At 38.9% G+C, this 24,252-nt stretch overlaps 1 protein-coding gene across 4 annotated transcripts in view; it reads left to right on the top strand.

Annotated features, from left to right (window-relative positions):
• LOC131065573 (uncharacterized) overlaps nucleotides 1-24,252 on the top strand; it is a 162,991-nt gene that overhangs the window by 23,712 nt on the left and 115,027 nt on the right. The gene's annotated exons all lie outside the window — the stretch shown is intronic.

Consider the following 24,252-nt stretch of genomic DNA (forward strand, 5'->3'; position numbering starts at 1 on the left):
AGTTAGTTATTGAATAAGTCTTGGTTGTTGAGAGAATCTCTCAAGTTAGTTAGGATCCTCCCACCTTTTTCTCAAGACTCCTCTTCTATAAATACTTGAGGGGTCTATTGTAATCTTTATCTTTTGGCAATGCAACAAAATTCTGCCAGTTTGTATGTGCACTCTAAGACTTTGAGCTCAGATGTAAATCAGTTTGCTTTCAATAAAAGAGGCAAGTTGTGTTGAGACTTTGTGCCAATTCAAGTTGTTATGTGACGACATTTTCTAGAGTTGATTGTGAGTTTTGTTCTATTGTGAAAGAGGGATTTAAATTCAATTTTGTAAACTTTGAGCTGCTAATTGTATTTAGAGTTATATGTTTGGTTTTCAGATTTGGTCTTGCAGACTTTGAGTTGCTTATCATATTTGAAACTAGTGTGGAAAGCTAAAGTGGGAAGATAGCTTGTAGACTTTGTGTTGCTTCTATTTTTAAGACTTGTGCATGTAAGGTGAAGTGCATCATGTAGTTAGACTTTGAGATGCTACATATTGTGCTTAGTTAGCAAAAAATCATCTAAAAAGGTTGATAGGAGCATAGTTTTAAAACTCGTGGACTCGCCACGGAATTGTGAGTCCATGGGAGCCACGAGTCGACTCGCCAAGACTCGCGAGTCTTTTGCAAGGACTCGTGCGAGTCTTTTGCACGGACTCGTGAGTCTTTCAGATGGACTCGCGTGACCCAAAAAAAACACCTAGCAAGGGGCGATGCCCCTTGACCTCAACTTGGGGGCACTGCCCCCAAACCCCTATCGAAAAATATAGGGGTAAACTGCACTGATGGAAGTAGTGAAAATTTAACCTCTGAGTCTGATTAGGCTCCATAGAACAACATAATTAGCATTGAAGAAATCTAGGTATTTAGATTTAGTATTTCAAATTTTAAATATTGCACGTTTGTAGATCATATGATGTGTAATGTTTCAACTTTCAATTATGGCTCTTATGTTCTCTAAATGCATTAATTTATTTATGTTTTTTTGTAAAACTACGGTTTTTTTTTTTGCCGAGTCCTTGCTGAGTCCTTGCCGAGTCTTTCGCGAGTCTTTCACGAGTCTGAGTCTGAGTCCAAATTTTTGGTTTGCCGAGTCCATGGTGAGTCTGAGTTTTAAAACTTTGGATAGGAGAATAGATAGTAGAAGACTTTGAGTTTTCTTTCTGTTTTCCCGTCCCGGGGAAGTGACGGAGGTCTTTGTGCCTTCATGGAAACTTTGTTTCCCTTTATGTTCCAAAAATCCTACAAAAATGTCTCATTTCTGTATTTGCTGTTATTTATTTCCAATTGCTATTACTTTTCTGTGAAGAGAAAAGAGTATAGTTTTTCTTGAAAGAAGAAGAAAGACTATTGTCCCATCCATATTAGATTAGTTTAGTTTGTAGATAGGGGGAGCCTTCCCTTAATTAGGAGAGTTTTACTTGCACACTGTGGTTGAAACCACAATTTTGTATATTTCCCCAAGTGTACAAAATTTTCAACCAACGAATATAGATTGTAATATGTAAGACAATCATACTTAATTTCATATATATTCACAATACATAAGAAGTTAGTATACTTATATTCTAAATCATGTTATTACTGCTAGTATTTAAGAAGATGGGATCAAGATGTTCCAAAGAGGGGCAGTCTAAATCCAAGCAATAGGTTAAGTCCCAAGATAGGGTGGGGATCAATGACCTATAAGCCTTGAGGGTATAGACCCAAGATAGGTAAGGGCTTGGATCTGTAAACTTTGAGGGAACCTATTGTAGTTGGTCTCTAAGCGCTTTGGTAACATACATAAACCTTTCTCCCTTAAAACTGAAGTAGTAGCAGAGTTTGATATCTATATTAAGAACTATGAATAATGAAATTAATCATTTAACGAGGAAAATAAATAATAACTTGTTAATAACTAATTGAAGAATATCAATCAATTTTAGTATATTGAAATAGATTGGGTAGGGGACATTACACAATTTAAACTCGGCCTCAAATGCTTTCTTCAACGTATCCCAAGAGGCTATGGATTCATCATCTTTCAGGCTTTGACTCTTTCTTGTGCTCCCTTTGTCTAGGGGTTTGTGGTTTGGATCCTCCAATTCTCAACTCCCCTGAGATGGAGAGTTGGTAGAATATGTATGAGTTTAGGATTTCCCTCTCTATAGTCCTCGTTTGAGGTTGACTATACAGACAAATTGTTTGATTATTCGATTGGATTTTCGTCAAATGTTGCTCGTAATCTTCTTCTTTGTTCTATTTTCTCTACAATCCTTAAAGATCGCTGATTGCTTGGTCTTGACCACTCTGTGGCCTCTTCTCGCCTTTATTGGGATCTAAGGGCATGAATCACTCAAATTTGACTCAATTTCTTAAGGTGAGGACACCAAATGTTTATTGCTATATTTGATAAATTAAATACAAGAAGTGACAATAAAGGTGCCAATGCATACCAGATACAGGAGTAAAATATATCTTTATTTGCACATGAAATTATTACAGAGAAGAAAACTAGAGATTGTTGGCCAAGGATTATAGTTGATTCGAATCTATCATACTTCCTTCCTTGACATACACAATATATTTAAAGGACTTGATAGTTGCCAAGAGGAACACAACTGTCAACCAACTAATGCTTATAACTTCCTGAGAGTGACAAACAACTTAATATGAACAATTAATACATTGTCGGATAATCAATGTTATCGAACATAATAATAGACATTGTACGTTGACTAAAAATTATTGAATTATTTTCTTTGCATCACCTTGTTATGTAATGTCCCCTTCTTTGAACTAGTTTTGGGAGGACCCTGTTGTGACCTTTTTCACACATCGCCCCATTGCAAATGGGGACCCTCTCTTTTCCTGCTTTCTAGGGTTTTGTTAGTGTCCTATGACCTTTTGCTGCAGTTTCACCAAGCCTTGTCCAGTTCAGAGCATTTCAGGCCCTGACGATTGAAAGTTAGTTTTTGCAAATTATGTGATTCCGGAATGTGAACACCACCAAAGTTCTTAGAGAGGCCAAAGGACGAAGATCTCAATTGATTTGGACGAATTTGGACAACTTTCTATTTTTAGAAAGTTTGCTTTTTTGCTTTTTCCTTTTTTTTAGGAAGTTTCATTTTTGGCATTTTTTAGCCCAATCCCCGGTATGGCTATTTTTAGAAAGTTTTCCTTATTTTTTAGGGATGTCTGCTTTTTGCTTTTTCGGGATGCAAACCTAGGGTTTACACTTGCACCATTGACCAACTTCGACCGAAACTCGAAAATTCCAAGTTTGGTTCTAAAAAAGCTAAATCCCTAGATTTTAGGCTTTTTTGCTTTTTCGGGATGCAAACCTAGGGTTTACACTTGCACCACTGACCAGCTTTGACCAGAACTCAAAAATTCCAAGTTTTGACCTAAAAAAGCTAAATCCCTAGATTTTAGGCTTTTTGCTTTTTCAGGATGCAAACCTAGGGTTTACACTTGCACCACTGACCAACATCGACTGGAACTCGAAAATTCCAAGTTTTGACCTAAAAAAGCTAAATCCCTAGATTTTAGGCTTTTTGCTTTTTCGGGATGCAAACCTAGGGTTTACACTTGCACCACCGACCAGAACTCGAAAACTCCAAGTTCCTACCTAAAAAGCTAAATCCCTAGATTTTAGGCTTTTTGCTGCTTCAGATGATCCACTTAGGCATGGATTTCAAATTTCAAGTTAATCCGGTTAAATTTGATTAAGTTGTGAAAATTTGAAATTTCTCTGAAAATTCTTCCAAGTCTGGCTAACAAGGGTTTTGAAGTATTGTTGTAGGATCAAACTCCACCACGATGCGGGAGACCATGTGTTGAAGACTCTCCAAAGTCCACCATGCATTTGAGAGGTCATGTGGGAGCACTCTCCAAAGTCCGCCATGCATTTGAGAGGTCATGTGGGAGCACTCTCCAAAGTCTGCCATGCATTGAGAGGTCATGTGGGAGCACTCTCCAAAGTCCGCCATGCATTGGGAGGTCAGGTAGGAAGTGCCACCAAAGTCCGCCAAGGTAAGGGAGCCATGGAGGAGCCAAGTCTAAAGTCCGCCAAAGGTTAGAGAGCCATGAGGAGGTGCCACCAAAGTCCGCCAAGGTTGGGAGGCCATGAAGACCAACACTTCAAAGTCCGCCATGTATGTGTAGGGTGCATAGGGGTATAGCCCAAAGTCCGCCATGTATGTGTAGGGTGCATAGGGGTATAGCCTAAAGTCCGCCCAAGCATGCCAAGTGATGAGGAGCTTTACCTAGAGTCCGCCCATGAGGAGAGGTGTTTGAAGTCCGCCCAAGGTCTTAAGTGTTGGGAGCAACCTCCAAAGTCCGCCTAAGCCATATGGGAGCCTTGCCAGAAGTCCGCTCTAGGGGATGTTGCTTGAAGTCCGCCCAGGGGATGGGTTCAAAGTCCGCCTAGGCCATGAGGAGCCTTGTCTAAAGTCCGCCCAAGCTAGAGGACCCTCCAAAGTCCACCCAAGGGGTGCAGTCAAAAGTCCGCCATGTGTGTAGGGTGCCTAGGGGTAAAGTCTAAAGTCCGCCCTAGGCCATGTGAGATAGCTAGTCTAAACTCCGCCATGTGTGTGATGCCATCAAGGGGTGCCACCAACACCTTCCAAAGTCCACCATACCACATGGGAAGCCCTCTAAACTCCCCCTATGCCTTAGCCTTCAAAGTTCGCCTTGATGGAGTCCTTCCTAAAGTCCGCCCAAGATGAAGACAACCCATTAAAAGTCCGCCTACACATGAAAAGTCAAGCAAAATCAACATGATGTCACAAAAATCCACAGAGATTTCAAAATTAAATCCAAAATGAAGAAAATATCTAAGGATTATTAAATATCTTCAAAGTTAAATCCAAAATGGAAAGCTTTTTTGGAGGAAAAGAATATTGAAAGATTATTGAGATATTAAATAAAAATTGGAAAGCTTTTTTTTTGGAGGAAAATAATATTGAAAGATTATTGAGATATTTAATCTAAATGGAAAGTTTTTTTTGAAAGGGAATATTGGAGAATTGATAAATATCTTCAAACTTAAATCAAAATGGAAAGTTTTTTTGAGATATAGTCTTAAAACTGGGAAACATGAAGTTAAAATTAGAAGTATGAGTTGGATGATTTTAAGGGTTTCTACTTGAAGATTTAACCTTGTCTACAAATATTTCATTATCAACTTCATTATTACACCAAGAAGTTCAAAGTTACTAAGGAGAGCTTAGTAAAGTATTTCAGTTTGAAGATCATCTGGAGAAAATTCTGGATATTGCTGGAAGTTGGATAACTTTTTGGGCAAAAGTTTCACGGATTTTTGGAGAAAGGCAACTACTGCGAGGAAGATTATTTAACCTTTTCTGAATTTTCTGAGTGTTCTGGAGGAAATTCTAGCCTTACTTATATCCAATTCGAAGGTGAAATTAAATTTATGATGCAGATTTATGAATTTTCTGAATATTTTCCAGAATTTAATAAATGATTTTTTCGAAAGTTTTGGAGAAAAAAAATCATTTTTGGCTAAGTACGAAATTTTTTGAAAGTTTTGACACTTGGTGGTAACCACAACCAGCCTTAAGACTGAGGGTTCTTAAGGTGAAAATTCGATTTTTATGGCTAAGTATGAGAATAAAAATGGAAAATTTTCCAACACTTAGCCATTTCGCAGCCCCGTTATTTTCAAAACTTTGCAAATTATTTTCTAGCTTTAAAATTTCATTGTTTGCCTGCAGGCCCTAGACATTATGAAATTCTAGGTAGACAAAGATGCTCCTCCAGAGTTGAGGATGACTTCAAAGTGGAAGAACATCAGTGACACCAACCTCGGACACATCAATTTGAGGGAATTTAAGAAGCGAATGTTTGGTCTGGACAACCTTGTACCTACCACCATTGCGCGAAAGATGATGAAGAGTAGTATCGTGCATGCTGCTTGCTTCCTCCCCACCATGCAGTGCAATGAACTAGTAGTCGAATGTGCCAAACACTACAACCCCATCAGTAAGGACATTGTTGCACCTGATGGAAGAGTGCTGGCGAATGTCAGCGATGAGGCCATCAGAGAGGCCTTCAGGATCCCAGAGTACCACAACACAGTGTATATGACAAAGAACGAAGCTGACGGTCTGTACCAGGACCACCTAGAGGAATATGATGCCATAGTTAACTATTCCTGGCTAGACAAGCCGAGGAAGGGCGCCTCCAAACTCCAGAGAAAGAGCCTAGTGCGAGCATACTTCAAGGAGGACATTGGGGACATGATTGTCCTGCTCAATAGAATAATGGGAAATCCTCAAGGAGCTCCATTCGAACCCTGGATGTATTATTTCATTAATGAAATAATCAATGGAGTAAAAATGATAGACTGGGCCCGAATGATCAGCGACAACCTAGACAGCCAGCTAAGGAGCCTGGAGACGAATAGGAGTTTCTTCATGAGTTCTTACTTGTTTTATTCTTTGGCCAGGACCTACAGGTACAGAGGTCTCACTTGTAGAGGAGAAGTTGGGAACAACGAGAACCAGTTTCTAGTATACGATTGCTATCCCCAGCTCCACATGGAGGAGAAATTCCATTTCAAAAGGGTGAATGATACCTTCCTGATGCACATTACCCGGACACTTCAAGGTGGCCTGCACCAGAGGCTCTCTCAAGAGTTTGTGGACTTCATCGGTCGGTTCGGGTGTTGGTACATCCAATATCCAAAATTCACTTACCTCCAAATTCAGGGATTCTCCGAGCCTCCATACAAGCTTCCAGCTAACCCTACCAACCGAGTGGTGTTGCTCGAGGTTGTGAGACAATTGGAGGAGTATATAGTGATTCAAGGGATAAGCAGAAGAAGGCAAGAACGTCCTCACTTACAATTGGTAATGGGCTGGAAACATGTCCATCATCACAAGCTGCTGCAACCATTGAGAAGGAGCTGGCCTGGTATCCCTTCTATCAATACAAGGCAAGAAAAGATTTCGATCCATTCCATAGGATAAAGAAGATTGAAGGAACAACGTTTGAGCACAGACTGGATCTAGAAGACTACTGGGCTAATGCAGCCGATAGCTTCGAGATCAGGAAGAGATTCTGGTCAAGAATCCCTTTGAGTATGGTGAGAGCAACGGAAGTATTCAGAGTTGCCTATCAGGTAGAAGAAAGCCTAGAACTTCGGCAGCCGGGCTTTAAAATATGAAAAATGAACCCTTAGTCTTAATAGATTGGACAGAGGGAGAGAAATCAGATCTAGCAGACCTCATGAGGTCGGTGGTTGAGTATTCAAGGTGGTGGGCGTCTGAAAAGACAAAACAGTTGAAGGCCAAAGGTGTGACCTTGACTTATGAATTAATGGGAGTAGATGATACTCTGTACGTCAATCCTTGTACCTCTATCGGTGATGTTCGAAATCCAGAAAGTGTTGGGTCTCGAAAGAGGAAGGAGTTGGTTGGAAGCTCCACAAAGGTCATAGGGAAAAGGGTTGTAGGTGAGAGAAGAGAATCCAGCGAGGGTCACTCCATCCTAAGTGCTGCTTCCATTGCGCCCGATTAGAGTGCAACTGGGGAGCAAGAGATGAACATCTGTGTGATTGATGATGAAGTAAGAGTGCTTTCCCAGCCAGTTGAGGAAGTAGTGGAAGAGGTCTTCCAAAGTCCAGACAGAGAGCAAATTGAAGCACCTACAATCTTCTTGGATGGCATACCAGCAAACCCAAGAGAGGCAGATGATGAGTTTGATCGGAACACTGTAGAGCAATCAACCATTCCGGATTGGCTGAGAGCAAGGATAAAGGCCAAGGTTCCCAAGGAAGCCCGCCCCGAGGAGGTCACCGCAACATTACTGGAGAAGGTGAATGAACCCACTATAGCTAAACCACCCAAACCCGCCAGGAAGTTTTCCCTAATTCACAGAGAGAGTGCAGGATTCATGATAGTCCAGATAGCGGTGCCCAAAGAAGGGAAGACTAGAGACAATGTCACCGCGGATGATTACAAGGTTACCACCATAGAGCTGGGTAAACCCACCTAGGACCAAGAGGTCCAATATTTTGATGACTCTTGCTACGTTCTAAAGACGAGGCTAGCTTATGAAAAGGAAAAGAGGAAGAAGGTTGAAGAAGAGAACCAACAGTGGAAGAAATATGTTCTCCATCTCACCAGCCCACTCAACCGTGAGGTCTCGACTACTCCGCCACAGCCTCTTTAGCAGGGATCAATGAAAGACTATGATGATATGAAGGGCTCTTACACTCAAGAAAAGGAGTGGATTTCAGACGCTTAGGTGTGTGCTGACACACTAGTAGAAAACTTAGTATCGGCACATGAGGCAACTTCTTTATTGATCGATCGTATCTAGGATCTAGCCTCCAATTGGGAAGAGGTGGACGAAATTCAGAATGAAATACTCCCTCATCTGAAGGTTATCCGAGGCATGTCGAAGAGAAGCTAGTGGATGCAGGCATCATACAGACAGGAGACAGGTACAACTTCAGCACGTGGTACTATACTCTGGTCACTCGGGTTGAGGTTTTGAAGAAATCCGAGACCAAGTGCTTTGAGACAGAGGGAAGTGTTAGAAAGATTCTGGGCAAGGTATTCCGTGTGGCATCAGAGATCTGGAAGAAGGAAAGCCTAAGGGAGAAGCATTTACAAGCAGAGAACCTGAGAGCCAGGATTCAGGCAAGCTTCTTCCGAGATTCAGGGACGATTGACAAAGGCGATCTTTCAAAGATTGCAAACTTCCTCTCCGTCCATGAGAACTTCCTCACCCAAGCAGTTGAATGGGAAGGCATCCTTGCCACATGTAACGATGATGTGGACCTCATCGACTTCCAAATTGGCGGTTTGCCAAGCGTCACCATGGAGGAGGTCAAGCTCATTGTGTCCAGATATGTTGAATCTCTGAAAGAAGAAAGTGGCCACTCACCTCAGTGAAATTAGCAGCTGCGCCACGTGTCACTCTTTCATTTGTTTGAGCTGATAGTATTTCGGGAAACCCTCATTAGGGTTTAAGACTTTCAATCTTGGCCCTTGATCGCTGTTTGATCTCGGCCATTCATTCATTTTGAAAAACTATATAAGGTTGCCTCCTCTCATTTGGAGAGTGTGAGGTTTTTGATGTATTGTTGCTTAAGGTCATTTCCAGATAATATATTGCATGTGCGTTGCTTTGTAATCTCTATTATTTGAATGATTTGCATGGTTTCAATTGCCTCAACACTTAATTAGAATTAATTTAGATTTGCTTTCATCATTGTTAATTTGAATGAAGGATTTGATAAGTGTCAATTGATGGCGTATCTTCGCTCATACTTTTGGTAAATGGATGATTTCCATTCTATCGTGCAAAGTTAGTTTGAGCCCATCCCCCGTGCATCCCAACATCTCGATCATAAGCACAACCCATTGAAGATTGCACCGACCTTGTGTAGTTGTCCCTAGTGTGGCGAAGCAAGGTTTGGTTTCTCGAGAGCACCCAATTGATACTGTCTCCAGAGTTCGTAGGATTAGATTAGCCTTCCTAAACCCTATCTCTTTTCCCCTTTCTTTTGAAAGTCTCAATCCCAGAAAATTCCCAGAAAAAAAGAAGAGCCTAAAAATGCTAAATCCATCTAAGTCTAGCAGTTCAAGATACTTGTTAAACGTAAGTCCCCCTTGAAATTTCAGCATACACTACCCAAGAAGCTATTCCACTAAAGTCGCTTGTTCGCACATATAGAGCTTGGAATTAGTAGTGATTTTTTAGGAGAGGATAGAATACCTTCGGGTATCCTATTCTAATGTTTGGTAGATGATAAAACAAACACCAACAGACCCCTTAGCCTATTTCATTCCCATAGGCTAATTTGGGGCTTGGTGAGGAACTATTTTTAATTAATTAAGTTTAAGTTTTCAAGCCTTAATATTTTTTGGACAACTTTAGTTTAATTGTATTCTTTTATTTAAATGATGACTAGTTGTGTTAAAGTGACTTTTTAGGGACCCAAAATGAAATAAAAATTAAAAGGGTCACTTTATGCAATTAAAAAATAAAAGTTCTCAAAATTTTATAGGAGGATATAAATTAGAATAGAATAGAAGACTTTCAACATCCACGAGGCCAAGAATAACCTACGGGATAGTAGATTTCGTCGTTTTGGCATTGTGAAGTGCCAACCTTTTGCCATTTAGCTAAATAGTGAGCTCTCCCATTCTCTCCACCCAATTTTCGTTGAATAGATCTTGTGTGATGTCCCAGCCTAAATGTTTTAGAGGTGTGGATTCCTGCTGGGTGTGTACCCAGGGCTGGGACCCACCCACGATCGGGCAACCAAATGTCCACGAGGGGGCTGGCCTACGCTAACACTCCGGTGGGATGGAAAAACCCAATCTTAATGCCATTGGGTGCCATTCACCACCAGTCTAGGCTTTTGGTGTAATGGTGGCCTTGCTTGGTATTAGAGCAGAGGTCTCGAGGTCAAGCCCCATGGAGCATGGTGGGCTGTGATGTCCCATCCTAAAGATTGCAGAGGTGTGGATTCCCATTGGGTGTGTACCCAGGGTTGGGAACCACCCATGATTTGGCAACCACGTGTCCATGAGGGGACTGGCCTACGTTGGCACTTTGTGGGACTGAAAACCCCACTCTTAATGCCACTGGGCGCCATTCACTACCAGTCTAGGCTTTTGGCATAGTGGTGGCCTTGCTTGTAAGAATCCCTGCTAAATCTTGATGAATTTTCTCAATTTTAGATGTTTGACATTTTGTCAAACACTTAGTAGTCAAGAATATTTTGTTGTTTGATGTTTGATTTCAATGCCAAATGATTAAAGAACATGTAGAAATGCAAGTACTACGATGCATAAACCATAAACAACACATTTGACAGCTGAATCTAACTTTATTTGCCTTAAATCAGTTCTAAAGACAAATTATATCAGGTTTGATACAAAGTTTCAGACCGATAAAACCATATGAATTGCGTCTACAATCAACAATGACTTCAATTTTGGGGTTTTGAACATACCCGATTGATTAATGCATCCATTTGTCACATAAGGGAGTCTTGTATGACACAAATCTCTAAAGATACTGGCTACAAATACCCTTACACATGGCTGATAATTTTTTGAGCACAATCTAAAGCTTATGGCAGCCTCAAAACAATCCCCAAACTTCCTCCAAAGTTGGCGGCCAGAGTTGGAAATGGGTGCTGAAACCCTAGGTGTCAAACATGTGAAGTAAATGCCAAAATAATCACCCAACTCTAAGAGCAGTAGTTTGATATGAAAATTGTAGAGGTCTGAAAGAAATCTACCAATACGAAAATGATGCCAATCAATAGTGCCTTCCAAAAACCAGTCAATCCTTCCTCCAAACCCTAGCAAAATGATTATTGATGAAAGATGGGCCTTAATAACTTCCATATCTGATTGAATATGCCTTCAACCTGCAAATAGACTTCAAACCCTAGCTGATGAAACAACTTTCCTTCAAACTGATCTGAAAATCTGCGGTGCAATGTAGTTCCAAATCTGATTTGAAAATGTAATATAGCTCCAATGGAATTTCGTGATGAATCCCTCCCTAAGTAATCTTGGGTTTCCATCCAAGTCACGCAATATCTGCAAGGGTTTTCATCCTAGAAGATGATCAAAGAGATAGCTCTCCAAAACAATTGAAAACAAATAAACTCTAGAATGAATTCACAATTTCCTTTTTCCTCCTTTTATAATAGCCTTTTCCCACTTTTGTGAGAAATACTTTATTTTATTTCTTTTATTTCATTTTCCCTCCAAAAGCAACTTTATGTTATAATTTAAAGTTGACACTATAATAAAGTCATTTTATTAATTTAAACTCCCTTGTTGCTCCAACAATGACCTTTTCATTAATATAATGATAATTTGACACACAAGGTCCCTGTTTTATGTGCCCAGGATTTAAAACTTTTTGCCCCGACGCTGACGAGCTATAATACTAAGGTGCTCATTAAACTATTTTAATTAAAATAGCAACCTTAGTAAATTTAATTAAATTATAGCCAATAGTACACCTGACTTGCGAAAATGGCCAAAAAGTATCAGAATCGAAATTTGATAGTACAGGAGTGATCCCGATGATGAAAGATGATAAACGAGCCTGATTGGGTGACTTACTAAAAATAGATGCTCCCTCCAAGAATTTTGGAGCCCAAACTGGAAGCTGAAAATGACATTTGAAAGCGTCATTTAACTCCTCTAAACCATCCGAGCTCATTGGAAATATCAAAACACCCCTTGAATCATGTTGACACAAACTCAGAATGTCAGCAACGATTGCACTTCTAGAGAACCCGAAAACGGGGACATTACATCTTGAATAGAAGTTAAACTATTTTGTAGTTGACCCTAATGTCATTGTGTTTTGCAATCTAGAATAAAGTGCCTTCAATTTCCACAATCCTTGCAATACACAAGGTACATACCCTCTTTACCTAAGCTTCTTTTGGCCTTTTCCACCTCCCTGTTTTACACCAAAGATGATGGGAATTAGTAATCAGTTGTGCAAGGAAGTACAAAAGGGAATTAGACATCTTTGGTCATTTTAATTTCTAATCGAGAAGTCTGTACTGCATGTTCAACATGGAACCCTAGGATGCAAACCCTATGGGTATTTGTCTTCGGAGATGAAAGATTTCTTTCTAGTCAATTGAGGTAGATTCAAATAGGATTCATATTGGTGTTTAATGTTCACTAAGTCAGGGATTGAATTGAAGCAATTTATCTTTCAAATACAAGAGAATCACAGCTACAAATTTATAGCAGTTTGTAGGCAAATATAAATTTGGAAGAAGTTACTTGCTATTCAAATTGGTGCTTATATTTCATATTTCAATCTTGGTTAGACTAGTTGCCACTTTTCCAAAGGTTATATGAGATTAATACTAGTCATCACATTATGAGTGCATAGACTTGAAATTAATAAATTTATTGGTGACTAATTTAGCCGCAACTTGGGTGTTTATATCTGCCGCCACCTTGAGATACTTCTTGAGACTTGTACTTGATCGATTCATTGAAAAAAATAAGTTGTAGGGGATAAAACAAGGACATGGAAGTTATTTCAGACCTGCTGCAACTTGACAAGGATGTTGTTGCTGGGCTATTGACTTCTACCAGGCCTTGGCACAATCTTTAGAGGGTTTCATGGAAGATTATAAGACAAAAAAGAGGTCGATTACTTCACTGTTGGTATTGCTGCCCCTTACTTGGGTGTTTAAATTCCAAAAAAAGTGTCGTTGAATGCTATTAAAGTGCTTGAAAGGGATGTGGAGCTGCAGAATTGCTAAGACATTTGTTTATTCGGGTACTCTTTTCTATTGGCTCAAATCTGCAAAGTATTTGATAAATATGTTGTAATGAATGTAATTGGAGAATCTTGAGGCAAGTCCTTATGTAGGAAATTGATGTTATTAAAATATTATAAAATTCTTTGCTGATAAAGAAAATTTGCAGCATTTTTGATGTTTAAACTTATAATGGTTTAAATATTCGTTCTTAACCAACTGTTTGATGAAATGCTTGAATTATTAATTTGTGAAGATTGCAAGTATTGTTAAAATTTTTTTTGGTTAGCAATATTACAGTGGTGTTTGAAATGGTGTGGAAATGGGGTCCTAGCGTATGAATGCAAACTAAGATCTCAATTGTCCACACAAATCATTGGGGGACATAAATAGGTTCAACTACAATCCTGTAGGAGAGTTGAACTCTTGGATCTATGTTCCCTTTTTGACAGGGGAGTGTGAATGAATTGAGATGAATGTATGATCTAGATTTAATGCTAGGAAAATGATGACTTTTAGCAATAACAATTACTTGCAGAACAAAAAACCAACATAGTAACTCAAATCTGGAAAGAGGACACAGTAAAGAACCCATGATAGCAAACTAATCCTGTAAGTGCCGTATAGGTGTGCTGGGCACCCTAGTCTGAGGGTGTTTGTGCAAACAAAAAGGAGCAGATTTGCATTTAGGAGGTCTTGTAGGTCTGCCTCTTTGAAATTCAGCCAAAAATGGCTGGACATGTGTGTTGGGTGCCCTAGTCCAGATGTTTTCGCTTGTTCAACATTTGGGAATGTTTGTCATTGTTTGCTTTGCGCACTTGTAACACTTGTTGTTGTTAGATGTGAACTTGCACACACGAAAATTGGGAAAGAAGGGTTGTGTTGTATTGGGGCTTGCCTAAGTCAAACCCCGTGTTTGTGTTCCCACCTCCACAACAACTAGGATTGGTGAAAAAGAGAGCTTGTCGTCAGAAGGATAGAGGCTAAAACAATAATGGAAATGCTTGAATTGATAAATATTACCTCAAATATGAAACCCTTGGCACGAAGTCTTATATAAAATTTGATGTTGCTTGGAAGATGTTAAGCATGCCTTCATCATGGAGGAACACGATATGATTGGTCATGATTGCTGAAACAAAGATGTATGATTGAATGCTTCTTGCTCCTTGATTGAAGATTTGTGCTCAATTCCCTTGAATATGCTTGATTGAATGCTTAATTGTGTAGGTTAGAGTTTCAAATGAGAGAGGGTGCTGTATATATATGCAACTTACACCTTTTTGGATTTAATTTTTCGGGAAAGGCTGACATCAGAGGGCAATTTCCCGCTACTTACAAAATTGACATATTTCAAATTTTGGGGCCAAATTGTGTAGATAGGGGTGTTGGGTGCCCTTGTCCTACTAGTTTAGGTCAGGAAAAGGGTCGTGAACAGAGGAATGCACCAAGTTAATGGAAACAGTCCTGAAACTAAGCATAATCAAACATAAATTAGATACAAATTCGACACAACCGCCAAAGTAGTCCAAACTAAGTGTGATATTATTGTAAAGGGATACAATTTACTACACTACAATATCAAAGTTGGTTTTCCTACCAACTTGTGGGAAGTTCAATTAAAACTAGCAAGTTAATCTCTTATGCAGCTAGAGGGTACACATAGGTACTATTTTAGAAGAAGAGCATGTTGATACTTGATAGCTTCGGTAAGATAAATGACTGAATGGGAGATAAATGAAGTCTCCCTTTCAATCATCTATCTTATCGATAGATAAATCCAGATCTCAAATGATTATTCCTTTATCTATAATTGCTCTCCTTATCCTGTTACAGTCAATTACGTTACTCATGCAAACTGATCGAGTGCAAACAATTAAGACTGATAAACCGATAAAGATCGGGTCTTATTCTAACCCCCCCGATTCATTACCAGGCTATCACCTTAATAGCAACCGAGTTTATAACCATCGGGCATAATGCATTTCACCGAATAACTAATGTTATCGGGATAAATTGATAAACCGATTAACTTATGTTATCGGGTTTAAACTGATTAATAGTAACCACTGATTAATATTGACACCGATTGATATTGCCACCGATTGATATTGCCACCGGTTGATATTGCCACCGATTATCATCAGATTAATTATATGAATAATGGAAGTGACTTGGGTGCTTTTGTATACGTGATAAACACCGATTAAGCAATCGGTTAAGGAGGGACACGACCAAGGGGTATCTTGGTCGGTCATGTCCAAGGGACATGATCGATCAAGGTACCACTTGATCGGTTCCCTCCATGATATACATACCCAATGATATGTTGTGGAGAAAATATAGAAAATATAAAATATTCTCTCTCCACCTACAGTAAACAAAATCATATTCATTATATTGAGAAATAACATATACCTCAAAGGAAAATAATCTTGAATATAACTTGCTCCTTGAATTGAAAATTGACATACATTTACATGGTATCAGGGCCACGTTAAAATCGACCCTGAGGCTATTCAATTTTGTGTAAAATTCAAGACAAGCATATATTCAACATCACAATTCTCCAAATGGCTAGCACTATCAGATTCGAAGATAGACTCAGAGGAGGTGATGACTTCTCGGCATGGAAGTTCAGAATTAAGATGATTCTAAGAGAAAATAAAGTTGAATCATTTGTAAAAACTGAAACTACAGAACCAAAGACTGAACCTGACAAAGCAACTTGGATAGAGGGAAATGAAAAGGCCATCAAAATCATGGTTGATGGGGCGAGGAATAATATTATGCCCATCATAAGGAAACATGAAACGGCCTAAAACATGTTTAAAGCACTTGAAGATGCATTTGAGATATCCAATGCAAGTAGAACCTTGGCTTTAAAGAGAGAAATAAATCATATAGCTATGATCAAAGGGGAGTCAATCAATGCCTACTTCATGCGGATATCAGCCCTAAGGGATGAGCTAGCAACCCTTGGATATGAGATCCAAAGTAGAGAATTAACACTCATTGCTCTAGATGGGTTGCCTAGTATATGGGAAACATTTGTCCAAGGCATCAGTGCAAGGGCTAAATTTCCAAAGTTTGAAAGGCTAAAGGCAGACTGTCTCCAAGAAGAATCAAGGTTAAATAAGAAAGGGATCAAACAAAAGAATATAGATGAAGATCTTCAAGTCGTTAATACAAACTCCAATAAGAAAAGCAAGCAGAAACAATTTAGGAAGAGGAAAGGTCGTCATGGCAAGAACACCTTCAAGAAGGATCTGTCACATATTCAATGTTACAGGTGTGACAAGTTCAGACACTATGTTGCTAAATGTCCGGAAAGAGCCAAACAATAAGCTACATTTGCCAAGGCAGGAAAAACTAAAGGAGAAGATGATTCTGAGAATTATGTACTCTACTCAGCACTAACAAACCAAGCTTCAAACAAGGTTAACTCATGGGTGATCGACAGTGGCTCATCCAGACACATTACAAGGTTTAGAGAAGTGCTAGACTCCATGATAGAGGAGAATGATGAGGAAGTGACCATCGGAGATGACTCCACACATCCAGTCAGAGGAATTGGAACCTGCACCATCAAATTGAAGACAAGCATATCATTGCAACCCAAAGGAGTACTATATGTCCCCGGCATCAAGATAAATCTAGTCTCTATATCAGCACTAGAGGATAATGAATACAGAGTAACCTTCATGGACAACAGAGTGTTGGCTTGGCCAAGGAATTCTTCTATCAAGAAAGCTAAAACCATTGGTCAAAGACAAGGCTGTTTGTATGAGTTGTGCATAGAGCCCAACGTAGCCCTAATCCATGAAGCCACAGATGCTAATGAAGTTTGGCATAGAAGACAAGGCTATTTGTATGAGTTGTGCACAGAGCCCAACCTAGCCCTAATCCATGAAGCCACAGATGCTAATGAAGTTTGGCATAGAAGACTAGGCCACCTGAATTTTAGAGCTTTATCATCAATGGGAAACCTTGTCACAGGTCTACCCAAGTTAAAGCAATATCATTCAGGGGCATGCAAGGGATGTGCCCCAGGTAAAAATACTAAGGGTGCCTTCCAAAATAGTACTAGGAAAACAAGCAAAGTTTTAGAGTTAGTTCAATTTGATGTATGTGGACCTATGTCCGTACCCTCTCTAGGGGGATTTTTGTATTTGTTGATGACTACTCTAGGAAAACTTGGATCTACTTTCTGAAGTGTAAAGAATCAGAAGAGATCCTCAATAGGTTTAAAGAATTTAAATCACTAACAGAAAACTACACAGGAAATAAAATTAAAACCTTAAGAACTAACAATGGGAGGGAATACACCTCAGATTTGTTTAAAGATTTTTGTAAAAACACTGGGATTAAGAGGGAGCTTACAATACCTTATAACCCTCAACAAAATGGGGTAGCTGAAAGGAAAAATAGGACAATTGTAGAAGCTGCCAAAGCCATGATTCTTGATCAGAATCTAAATACCAATCTTTTGGCAAAAGCAACAAGCATTGCTGTATATATACAAAATAGATGTCCTCACTCCCACTTTGAAGACAAAACTCTTGAGGAAGTCTTTACTAAAATAAAACCGGATATTGGCCACCTTAGGATATTTGGGTGTCCTGTCTATATTCATATACCTAAAGAGAAAAGACTAAAACTAGTGCCCTCTGGAAAAAGGGGAATACTTGTAGGATATAGTGAAACCTCCAAGGCCTACAAAATCTATATATTTGGTCAAAGGAATATTGAACTGAGTAGGGATGTAATCTTTGAAGAAGACTTAGCCTTCAAAAGAGCCCAAAGCTCAATAGAACCTGAAACCTATATTCCTACCCCTAACATAGATGAAGATCCTGCTCTTGAGCTTCAGAGGGAGAATCTGTAGGAAACTGAAGGTGAAACTCAAAACCCACCTAGAGAAAATCTCAAGAAAAGACCACTATGGGCAACCAAAACTGTAGAAGAAGCTCAGAGGTTTGCTGCTCCTTCAGGAACCTTCAGAGAAAGCAAAAGGCCTAACAAATTCATTAGCTATGTTACACTTATGAATGATGTTTCTAAAACTGAACCCAACAATGTATCAAATGCACTTAAACATCAAGTATGGAAGGATGCTATGTCTGAGGAGTATGCTAATATTGATTTTATATGTTGATGACCTATTAATCATAGGAGAAGATCACCTTATAGATCAATGCAAGAAAGATCTATCTAAAGAATTTGATATGAAGGACTTGGGACTCTTTCATTACTTCCTAGGCTTGGAAGTATGGTAGAATTCTGATAACATTATACTAAACCAAGGCAAGTATACCTTGGACATTTTTGAAGAGATTTGGAATGCTAAACTGCAGACCCATGACCTCTCCAATGGAAACCAATCTTCATAAACTTAAGGAAGCAACAATAGAGTCACAACCCACTGATCCTACTCAATACAGGCAAATGATTGGGTCCCTGATGTATCTGGTAAACACAAGACCAGATATCTGTTATGCAGTTAATGCTTTGAGTCAGTGAGCCAAAGGAGATACACTTGGTTGTAGTAAAACACCTTATGAGATATTTACAAGGCACCTTAAACCTTGACCTCAAATATGAGAAAGTTGATCTAAATCTACACAAATTCACAGATTCAAATTGGGCTGGAAGTGTGACTGACAGGAAAAGCACCTCAGGATGCTGCTTCAGTTTAGGTTCAGCTGTGATATCTTGGATCAATAGAAAGAAGTGTTCTGTAGCTCAGAGTTCTACCGAGACCGAATACGTTGCAGCTTCCATGGCTGTCTGAGAGGCAGTGTGGCTTAGGAAGATGCTTGTGGGATAGTTTGGTGAACCTATGAAACCTACTGTTATCCATTGTGACAACCAGAGCTGCATAAAACTTTCAGTAAATCCAGTGTACCGTGATAGATCCAAGCATATTGAGATTCCATACCATTATGTGCGGGATATGGTATATCCAATTGGAATATGTTTGTATAGGAGATCAGACTGCAGATATTCTGACCAAACCACTTTCTAGAGTGAAGGTTGATCACTTCAGAAAAGGTTTAGGTATGATAGAAAGGTAATTTGCTTTGTAATCTGTACTTGCATATCAATAAGATGTTTAATGTGTAAACTTCTTTGTCATGTTAGGACTTTTATGGGTTTAACCCCCTGTGTTTATGTCTAAGAGGTGACAATCTCTTAGATAATAAACACTTGTAAGTAGACATTATAAGGTGACGATCTTATGATGTTCAAACCATTTATCATGTTGGATCTCTGGTATGCCATGGATGTGCCATGATTGTGTTGTGGGGAAACATTTGGATAAAATGTTAGTGCACATACCACAACTTGGATAAGTTGAGAATTTAACTATTCTCATGTGTTTATCCTTAAGTATTGCGTGTTTAGGCAATATTGATATCACGTGTTTAGGTGATATCTTGTCATCACAAGGTGATGAATCTCTTGTATCACATGTTTAGGTGATACTCCATGTCACGTTCTTAGGCGATATGGTTTCTTGTATTATATGCGTTGATGATACTTCATGTCATATGTTTTGGTGATGTGAACCCTTGGAGATTGAGATTATAAACTATATAAGGAATTCTTGCTATCAAGAGAAATGTGATGCTGGATGCTTTATTTGATATTTATCTTCCCAAGCTAAGAGGGAGTGTTGATACTTGATAGCTTCGGTAAGATAAATGATTGAATGGGAGATAAATGGAGTCTCCCATTCAATCATCTATCTCATCGATAGATAAATCCAGATCTCAAATGATTATTCCTTTATCTATAATTGCTCTCCTTATCCTGTTACAGTCACTTACGTTACTCATGCAAACTGATCGAGTGCAAACTATTAAGACTGATAAACCGATAATGATCGGGTCTTATTCTAACCCCCCCGATTCATTATCGGGCTATCACCTTAATAGCCACCGAGTTTATAACCACCGGGCTTAATGCATTTCACCGAATAACTAATGTTATCGGGATAAATTGATAAACCGATTAACTTATGTTATCGGGTTTAAACCGATTAACAGTAACCACCGATTGATATTGACACCGATTGATATTGTCACCGATTGATATTGCCACCGGTTGATATTGCCACCGATTATCATTTCCTATGTTGAATTTTGTCAAAGACTCATAGATAGGTTTGATAAGAAGGACCCAAAGCTGCATTTTTGAGAGTGAGCTCAATTGTAATAGATTGGGACTATTGATGCTTATGTTTCATAATTGTTGAGACTTGTTGTCATGTTACTAAATGTTTTAGAATGGATATTGATAATTCTCTTCATTGAGGGGTTGTCTAAACCTCTTCGCGGTTGGGTTAAAGCTTTTGAACTTCCAACACTTAGGATGCCATTAAAAGAGCCATAAACATGGAGTTTATTACCTTGAAAGAAAAATTTCAATCTAAGTCTCCTCCATCAAAGAATGACAAAAGACCCTTTCAAAAGGAGTGGCCCAAGAAACCAAGTTTGTTAGATGAGGCCAATAACGAGTTAAGGAGAAAAAAGTTGTGCTTCTCTTGTAAGGAGCGATGAGAATTGGGACACAGGTGCCTAGAGAAAGGCAATGTACATTATGTTGAGGTGGTTTTTGATAGTGAGGAAGAGAAAAAAGAAATGGGTCAAGTAGTGAACAAAGTGAGTCAGAGGAATAGTGGGTTGATTCAAAAGAGCATACTTTAGGGGGAGTTTGTTAAGAAATTTAGGTCAGAGATAGAGAATGTCATGTCCCCTTTCTAGAGTGGACATCGGAGATGGAGGAGTTGGCCTATCATTGGAGTCTCGTAGGCTAGCAGAGGTTGATTGGGACTCATTCAGTGCATATAGTGATTGGATTTTGGCTTTACAGGCAGTTTGGAGCCAGTTTGGAGCAGTTCCTAGATTTTAGGGGGTATCCCTAAATTTTAGGAGGTCGTAACAGTTGCCAGTCGTGAGGTTATTCATGACCTTTTAGATGGGTTCAGTTTCAAAGAGATTGGGCTTGTTTCCTAAATTTTAGGAACATCCCTAGATTTTAGGGATGAGACTACCAGTGAATCCTTGATTTCCGACTTCAGTCACAGACAGGTGACAGGATGATTTTAGGGTTTGTAATGTCAGTTGGGCATTTTGTGGCTATTTGGGTTATATTTTTAATATTTCCTAAGTTAGCGTTTAATAATTAAATAAAGCTAAGTTGTTAGCCATTTTGGAGTAATAAGGGGATTTTTGGTCTCATCTGGATGCGCATCCTATTGTGTGATAGCTCGTTGGAAAGATCTTGAAATTCTTTAAATCTTTCTCTTTGGTCTCAGGGCAATTCAGTGAGCGGATTTCTGTCTATGGGGAAAAAGGTCATTTTCTAGTAACATGACCACTTTAAAATAAGAAATTATAACATTTCCACTAGACCACGCCACTTGGAGACAATTAGGGTTCGATTTGCAATTGAGAGGGGTTATAAGGGGATAGGAGCTTCATTCTATGATTATCTTTTACACATTTTACATCTTGGATTTGAGATTTGGCTCTGGAAGAGCTTTTCAGCATCTGGGACGCCAACCCCAATGCCTTGCCTGTTTGGGACGTAGCCCCCAATACAGTGGTTTGGATTTGTTTGCAGCTATTAGCATCTTGGAGATTGTACGGCATTCTTTCTGGAGGTTCAGCAATTCTGACAGAGTTCAGCGTGGGGTTTGGGGTTTCTAACCAGTTGGGTGTACTTGGCAGCCGTACGGCTGTACCTGGCAGCCACTTTCCTTCCCACGTGCAGCACTTGGAGGGCTGGAATCTTGCCACAACTTCATTCCTAGTTATGTTACTCTTTCAGCATCCAGGTTGGAATTATTCCTGATTGTAATCTTCCTGAAATTATTGGAAATCTTCATCTGGTCAAATATTTGATTTTATATTCAGAAATCTGCCTTGAATCGAATTTGTTTTGGCTGTATATGAACTTCATTTTCAGTACTTTGTTCATGTACTTGTACTTCATTATTTACTTGTTGAAAAATCATCAAAATACAAAAAGAATTCAACCCTTCTGCAACTTCTGTCTATTTCTGAAAGAAAATATTAATAAGCAGGAAAAATCAATTTAAATAAATAAAAATTACAGCAGATTGGTAAAAGAGATCCATCAGGGATCTTTCAGAGAAGACAATAGTCTGATAATATGTAGTAAGGATAGACTTTAATGAGATCACTGCAATGAATGTGTTTTCCTTCGATGTATATATATAACTCTATTTATTAACCTTCTAACATCGACAACTTGCTGGTTCGTGAAATTGCCACGGTTATTGGTTTCAGTTCACAGCAAGTGTCGATGCCTTTGCATAAATAAAGGGATGAAGAGTCATGTCCATGTAGGGGCATGACTTCTACATGGCTTATGCCACGTAGAGTCATGACCCTACGAGGACATGACCCTCCATTCATTGTTCACTGCTTATGTATATATTGCTTGCTTCAATCCGAATGAGGCTATATCTTTAACACTCCCTCTTAGAAAAAGAGGATTGAATTTCATAATTAAGTTTTAAGGAACAACATTCTAGATATACACATTCATGTGCCACGTAGAGTCATGACCCTACGGGGCAATGACCCTCCGTTCAATGTTCACCGCTTATGTATATATTGCTTGCTTCAATCCGAATGAGGCTATATCTTTAACACTCCCTCTTAGAAAAAGAGGATTGAATTTCATAATTAAGTTTTAAGGAACAACATTCTAGATATACACATTCATTTGACATGATCATTCACTCAGTAACACTTACTAGTGAAATACTTCATATCTCAGAGAGATATCTGAGATATGGATTATTTGATATCCAACACTCTGGGACAACAACCACTTGAAGTCTTATTAGATTACAACCTTGATTCTAGTGACAATTGTAACATTGTCATTATCACAGGTGAAATAATTTTAGTATCATGATATCCGGCACATTCCGGGATAGCAAATTAATGTAGTCAATCATGAAATGATTGTTATCATAATTTACGACATATTTCGGAACAACCATTTAATGATAAGAATTCAATAACTCATCATAGCAAATTTAGTATCAATATTTCCAGCACATTCCTGGACAACAACTTAATGTAGTCAATCTTGATAACAGATCAAGCTATTGTGAAAGTCGTCACCTTACAATTGCAAGCTTACACTTACATCACATGAAAGATCGTCACCTTTCATGACATAACACATACATGCAATATTGCATCCGAGATATTCATGAATATATCAAATTAAATATGATTAAGATTAATATCAGAAATTTCCATTATAATTTAGTCATACCAAGTTTACCTCTAAAAGTACTCCACTTTCAACTTTGCAAGAGGTTTGGTGAATATGTCGGCACTTTGCTCTTTAGTGCTGATGTAGGTCAATTTGATAACATCTCTATCTACCATATCTCTTATGTAATGGTATGGGATTTCTATATGCTTGGATCGATTATGAAAAACTGGATTTATAGAAATTTTGATGCAGCTTTGATTATTATAGTGAATCACAATGGGGTTTAGGGGCTTCCCAAATAGTCCAACTAGCAATTTCCTTAACCATATTGCCTCACGTGCTCCCATGGAGGCAGCCATATATTCGGCTTCAATGGAACTCTGAGCAACTGCTGACTATTTTTTGCTATACCAGGATATCATAGCTGATCCAAGACTAAAACAACACCCCGTTGTACTTTTATGATCAATGGAACTTCCTACCTAGTCGGAATCAGAATACCCTTGGAGTTGTATCTCAACATTTTTATACTTCAGGCCAAGTCCAATAGTGCCACGCAAGTATCTCAGAATATGCTTAGCAACCATTAGGTGAATCTTCTTAGGTTCGCACATGAAATGACTTAACACATTGGTAGCGTAACAAATATCAGGGCGAGTGTTTACCAGGT

This window comes from Cryptomeria japonica, chromosome 4 (genome assembly GCF_030272615.1).
Source record: "Cryptomeria japonica chromosome 4, Sugi_1.0, whole genome shotgun sequence".
NCBI classification, from domain to species: Eukaryota; Viridiplantae; Streptophyta; class Pinopsida; order Cupressales; family Cupressaceae; genus Cryptomeria; species Cryptomeria japonica.